Source organism: Mytilus galloprovincialis, chromosome 2, assembly GCF_965363235.1.
Source record: "Mytilus galloprovincialis chromosome 2, xbMytGall1.hap1.1, whole genome shotgun sequence".
Lineage (NCBI taxonomy): Eukaryota > Metazoa > Mollusca > Bivalvia > Mytilida > Mytilidae > Mytilus > Mytilus galloprovincialis.
In genome coordinates this window covers 58,952,100-58,959,057 of record NC_134839.1, presented here as the reverse complement: position 1 = coordinate 58,959,057, position 6,958 = coordinate 58,952,100, and the positions used below count along the sequence as shown (strand labels likewise).

The following is a 6,958-nucleotide window of genomic DNA, read 5'->3' as shown; positions in this document are numbered from 1 at the left end:
TTTCTGTTTTGTAATCCAGCAATTATTATTGTTACCCTTTCTCTTGCAACTATCTAAAGAAAATAAAGTTTTCGGACTTTTCCTTTAATACCAATAAATGTATGATTGCGCAGAAATCATTGGATTTGATAAATCGTGAAACCTTTCAAGCTATTCCACTGCTGATTCTAAGAGCTAGTACAACAACATCATAGCCAGCGGCAGAAATCATAATGCAAAGTTATAGTAATAATAGTTTGATACTTGATTATATTATAAGGGGGACAATAAATATTTAAGTAGTTTTGGGCAGTTTCAGAAGTATTCAAATGATTGCGTTCGCATATTTGTTATTTTTTTTATAAGATGTGCTTAAAATTAATGTGTTTTTTTATTACAAAATATGTAACACAACATTTTTAATGTTTTTCGTTCAATTCTGTTAAAAAATACATAGAATAAGTACTTTACATTAAAACAAATTTTGTTTCTTCATCCATCCATATCTTCATATCGCCAACACAACACATGACTATAATGAATAGCTTTTTTAAAATTATGCGGAGAAAGCATACTTCCTGTAATATAATACTTTAATATCATTGTGTGTTCAAATCAAAGTAAGTAAATATTTAAATAATTTGATAATTAATAATTTGGTTATGTCCCTTATGATATATCAAAATCAATACTAGTTAATTTCTGTATCTTTTGGTCATTTATGAAGAGTTGTCTCATTGGTAAACCACATCTTCTTTTTTATAAACGTTCGTAAAGCTTTCGAATATGTGCGCTCATTTTTACCCGTTTAAAAACCATTGATTCAGAAGTTTATTTGTATGCAACAATCCTCCTTCAAGGAAAATCTTTATAGTAATGGCAAGTCATGCATTTTTGTACCAACTGTAAGATGTATATACTCCTTAAGAAGGTGTTGCTAGATGTTGCTCAGTATTAAAATGAGAAAATGGATATCAACTTTTTTTGTAGTAGAGTTTAAAATCTTGTAAAGGACTCTCGACGCCCATTCAGGTTCTACATGTTAGTCAAGATTACGTTCTGTATCTGTGGTATCTTTTGCATTTATTACTAGTATTCAAATTAAGATATTAAATGTGTGTAATGCTTAGCTAGTGATTTTACTGTTTCGTTCCAGACACCTTTTGATCGTTATTGTACATACTGTGGATTCATTATTATTCGTTGGATACCAATTTTCATGGCTTTCGTGGGTACTGTTGAACCACGAAATTAAATGTTCAACGAATAACAAATTTTCTATAGGCTTGTATGCAGACTTCAGCAAAACCACGAAATTAAATATCCACGATCTTCCCTTATCCACGAAAATTGGTACTTACGAAAATAAATGAATCCACAGTACATGTATCTTTAAAAATATAATTCTGAAAATGAATTTGTCTTGAATTTATATTTTATATACACTTATGCCATCTTTCTGTAGGTTTCGTACAATCTATTTTTTTTTTTATAAAGAACATAAAAAACTTCGATAACTTTTCTTATATATAAATGTAGTCATTGAATTATTTCTCATGTAAACCTATACAAGCCCTTTATTTCTAAGCAAACCCGGCCGCGACTTTATATTATGTTATGCATGTGTTTTTCTATTTTGTCATCCTGCAACTATTATCGTACCCCTTTCTCTTGCAAATATCTAAGAGAAATTAAGTTTTCGACCTTTTTTATAAGTTCATGATTTCGAAGAATTCATTGGATTTGATAAATCTTGAAATCTGTCAAGCCATTATACTGCTGATTTTTGGAGTTAATACAACAACATCATAGACAGTTTCAGAAATCTGAATGCAAAGTTATAGTTTGATACTTGATTATAAGGGAGACAATAAACATTTAAGTACTTTTGAGCAATTTCAGAAGTATTCAAATCATTTCGTCCGCATGGTTGTTTTTTTTTTATAAAGTGTGCTTAAAATCAAATGTGGTTTTTTATTACAAAACATGTAACACAATACTTATAATGCATTTTGCTAAATTGTAAAAAAAAATCGAACAAGTACTTTACTTGTAAAATTTTTTTTTTGTTCTTTCATCCATCCATATCTTCATATCGCCAACACACCACATGACTATAATGAATAGCTGTATTAAAATTATGCGGAGAAAGTATACTTTATAGCATTGTATGTTCAGATCAAAGTAAGTAGATGTTTAAATAGTTTGATAATTAATAAAATAATTTGATAATGTCCCTTATGATATATCAAAACCAAAACAGTTGAACATATTTACTACTGTTTTGGATTAAAGAAAATGTAAGTTTATTACACTATTCGATATTTTACATTTTCTATTTCCTAACCATAATGATTGTTCCTTTTGTACATCATATTACTGTGCTTGGCGCTGAATATTAATTTTGTAAATGTTGTTTTAAAGAAGCTGGTTGTTATAACTTTTATGATGCGAAATGTCTTAGTTCAAACGGTAAAAAAAAAGACAAAAATCACTTTTTTTAACGCATCTTATTTTGATATATAGTCTCCTGTCTTTTTTGAATATTAATAATTTATTTCGTTTTGCTACTTACACCCCTAAAATCTGAAACTTATAGTAAGAACTGTGTGGCATTTTGAATCAGCTTAAGGTTCATTTGTTGTTAAAACATATTCATATATGATCTCTAAATAAAAACTGACCATTACCGAACCCTAACATTGACACATATATGATCTGATCTTAGGTACGAGAGTTTATCATATCAGAATTTGTGATATCCATTTTTAAGAATTTGACATAGTACTTACGTCAAACGACAAAAGAGTTGTTGGAAGCTATCACGGTCAGCAGTTACAGACATAACATACTTTAAAAAAGTAAATAATTTGCTTTCAAGTCTGATTACGTTTTTGTCGAACGGTTTTGTATAAAGGTCCTTGTGAAATGTTTAAAACGATTATCAATGAGATTTTAAAGAACTGTTCTAATAATTTTATAATATCGTTTGATCTCCTCTGCATTCAGATTTTCTATCCTGAAAGGGAGACACTGTCATTCCAAATAGCCAATATTAAAGTGTGCGGTATTTCGTTCCCTTCTTTTTCATAACCTTTCGGTCCGAGACAATTCTAATGCGTCTTTAACAGCATGAGCAAAAGGGTCCACTATGTTTTATTGACATGTTGTTATCATTTAGATCAAGGGAGTATAATGAAGTTTGGAGTTTTTTTTTCAAATCAAGAAAGTTTGTCTTTTTTTCGTTCTTTGAAAATTGTCTATTTTGTTAGTTTATTTCTCTTGTGTACATTTTCCAATGGTCAAATTTAAATAAACGTTATTTTATGATAGGGATAAATGAGACCTTTTAGCTTTTTATGACGGTCTTCGTATGTGGTGCATATGTTCTTAAGAGCTTTTGCAATTAAATTTAAGTACCTTGTTTACAATTTTAAAAGATTTGTTCATCTTTGAAATAGCAGAGCTTGAACAAGTTTTTCTTCGAAAATTAATGACCCGATGGTATATGGTATTATAATTAGATCATGATAAACATGATAAATAAACACCAAAAAGGTCTACCGGTATATGACGGTGTATCGAATGATACTTCCTTGATATCTGATGATAAAACCATTAACTGAACGACTTTCAGCACAGAAATTAGGTCTCTTGTAGCATAACACGGATGTAATTTATTTTTAAACAGTGTGTTTATATTCACATTTATATTAATTTGCTATTTCAAAACGATTTAAATATTGACAGGGCGTTATCACATATAGGGTGCTTAATTAATCTTTACTACAATTTACTTGAATGCCAAAAAAATTGAAAAATATCGTTCATGCTGATCAGCGGTATAAAAGTAAAATAACGGAATATTACTATATATAACACAGGAAAACAGCATATAATAAAGGTGGTTTTTATTTAATCATTGTAAAATTTTATTACAACTTCTTATTACAGATACGATGTCTTCTACTAGTGTTACATGTGACATTCATGCGTCCACTGAAGCTCAACAATGGTGCTCTCAATGTGACCAGGCCCTTTGTGATGACTGCGTAGATTACCACAGTCAGGCTAAAGCTTCAAGGAATCATACAACAATCTCCACGTCTGATTTTCGAAAGCTACCAGCGTTTGTCAGATCTCTTAAAAAGACGTGCAATAAGCATGGTGAAAAAACAGATTTCTTCTGCTTAGTCCACGAGAATTTATGCTGTCCTTATTGCATTCAAACAATGCATAAGCAATGTGATGGAGTAGAAAATTTACAGACACTTACAAAGAATGTTAAAAGTTCTGCTTTCGTGGAAGATCTCGAGACTAATGTTCAAGATATAAAAACTAGTATCGAGGAACTATTAAAAGATCGTACACAAAATATTTCAAACATAGATAAACAAAAAGACAGTGTGTTGAAACAAATTACCAAGACAAAAATTGATATTATGAACTATCTGAACATAGTGGAAAAGCAGTTAGTGTGCGATTTAACTGAAGTGATTAACAAGGAAAAGTCTCGTTTAGGCAAACTAGTTAGCGATCTACAGGAAAGAAAATCCAAAATACACCAGATATATGAGGATCTTAGGACCATTAAACAGTTTGGAGCCGATATAGATGTTTTTCTTGCCATCAAGGAATTAAACCAATCAGTTCAAACTGAAGAATCTTTTATCTTTGACTTACAAACAGATACAAGTCTTTTCCAAACTGAAATTTTACTTCAGAAATCTGAAGATATAGAAACTTTAAAAAACAATTTTAAGACGTTCGGAAAAATCCTAATCATGTCAAAACCACCAAAGTTAACGCTCATGAAAAAGAAAAAAGCGCAAGCGCAAATTTTCATTTCAAAAGGACACGACGTTTTAACAGTAAATGGGCAGAAAACAGACAATGAGAAAATCTTTAATGAGATTATAGAAAACGGGAATGCAGTAGCCTTTGAAAGCGTTAATTTAAACACACCAGAGCAAGAAAAAGAGGAATCAGTTGATTCGGGGCAAAATTTGAATATTGAAATCAGTGTTCCTCGTGGTGAATCATTAAATGTTGAATGTATGCCTCGTATTAACCTGAAATTTGACACTTTTCTTGAAATTCCAGAAAGAGGTAAACAGTTGAACGCGTGTGAAATCTTACCCGAGGATAAGTTATTGTTTCTCATTAACAAAAAAATAGTTGTGTCCGAAACTAATCCAAAGAACATTCAGTATATTGATTTCACATGCAAGCCTACTGATTTAACATGCATCGATGGAAATGTTGTGGCAATTACCTTGTTCTCAGAAAATAAAATATGTCTTGTAGACATTTCTGAAGGACAAGAAATAGAAAGAATAAAAACCGCTGGACAATGTTTTGGAATTGACCATGCAGATGGTCAGATATACACAAGTCTGCCACATCAGAAATGCATTCAAGTTATAGACTATAAGAGGAATGTAAGTACAGAATCCACAATAGAGACAGTTCATAGTGCTTTTTACATCGTTTTCTCCGAAGGAAGGCTTTTCTGTTCAAATCACATGACAAATGTTGTTTTCTGTATGCTTACTTCCGGAAGTACATTATGGGAATATCGTAGTGACATATTGTTAGAACCATTTTGTATGTCGTTAGATTCAAAAGGTGACATATTCGTTGCTTGTAGAAAGAATAGATCGGTTATCGTGATCTCAGCTGATGGATCCAAGAGCACAGTTTCCTTAAAGAATGTATCAAGGCTAAAAGCTCCAAGAGCACTCAATTGGTGTCAAACAACTAATAAGTTTGTCGTATGCGACGAGCGTTCGGGAAGAGCTGTTGTATACACGTATAAATGAATATATTTTTATTTATATTTCACCCCAAAAAGACGAAAGATTAAAAAATAACTTTGAGATATAATGCCATATTTATATTGTTGTGTTTGTTCATCTTAGTTATGCCGCGTACTTTTTTATAATCCGGAGAACATATATGTTAGTCAATTTATATAAAATGTCTAAATATGCGGGTCTACACTTCTTTTTAGAAGTATACTGATACTGTACATCTTTAACATCTATGTGTGGGGTCTTTCTATGTCTTTATTCCTTTTAATTTTAAATAATTTGAGAGTCCTCTTTTCCTTTTATGCATTTGTTTATTTTGTCTTATATTCAGACAATCATCTGATGGTGTTATGATACCGTCTTTTTTAAGAATCTAATGTTTAAGATCAACGCAGCTTTCCTTGTCCTTTGGTATATTCTTACCATTGTGTTACATTATCATTGGAATATCAATTGATAGGAACCAATCACTTGGCGTTTGTCTCCTTTGTCGGAAATAATTCCTTTTCATATCCATCTGTTTTCTTGTACTTACCAATTGAGCAGCTCAATAGTTAACAAATGTACCAGGATTATAATTTAATACGCCAGACGCGCGTTTCTTCTACATAAGACTCATCAGTGACACTCATATCAAAATAGTTAAAAGCCAAACAACAGTTACTTCGTTTTGGATAAATAAACTCATCTTAGGTACCAGTGTTAAAATTCGAAAAAAAAAGTTTTGTGAACAGTTCTCCTACCGAATTAGACTATTTACCGGATTTGTTATCACATAAGCAACACGACGGGTGCCGCATGTGGAGCAGGATCTGCGTACCCTTCCGGAGCACCTGAGATCACCCCTAGTTTTTGGTGGGGTTCGTGTTGTTTATTCTTTAGTTTTCTATGTTGTGTCGTGTGTGCTGTTGTTTGTTTGTCTTTTTCATTTTTAGCCATGGCGTTGTCAGTTTGTTTTAGATTTATGAGTTTGACTGTCCCTTTGGTATCTTTCGTCCCTTTTCTTTATAGATAAACTAAAATAACTAATAATGCGTGTCACACACGAAATGCTATCTACTGGAAGGTTGATACCACCGACAAGGAAACATCCACCTGCAATGGCATCAACCAAGTGATTGTAAATAAACATCATAGAAACCAGGAATGAGATTTTGTACGACAGA

General features: G+C 31.6%; 1 long non-coding RNA gene across 1 annotated transcript; it reads left to right on the top strand.

Annotated features, from left to right (window-relative positions):
• Positions 1–2,075: 2,075 nt before the first annotated feature.
• LOC143063977 (uncharacterized) lies at positions 2,076–5,971 on the top strand. The gene is made up of 2 exons (XR_012975149.1): positions 2,076–2,163; positions 3,934–5,971. It is a non-coding gene; the product is annotated as an uncharacterized LOC143063977 (long non-coding RNA).
• The last annotated feature ends 987 nt before the right edge of the window (positions 5,972–6,958 follow it).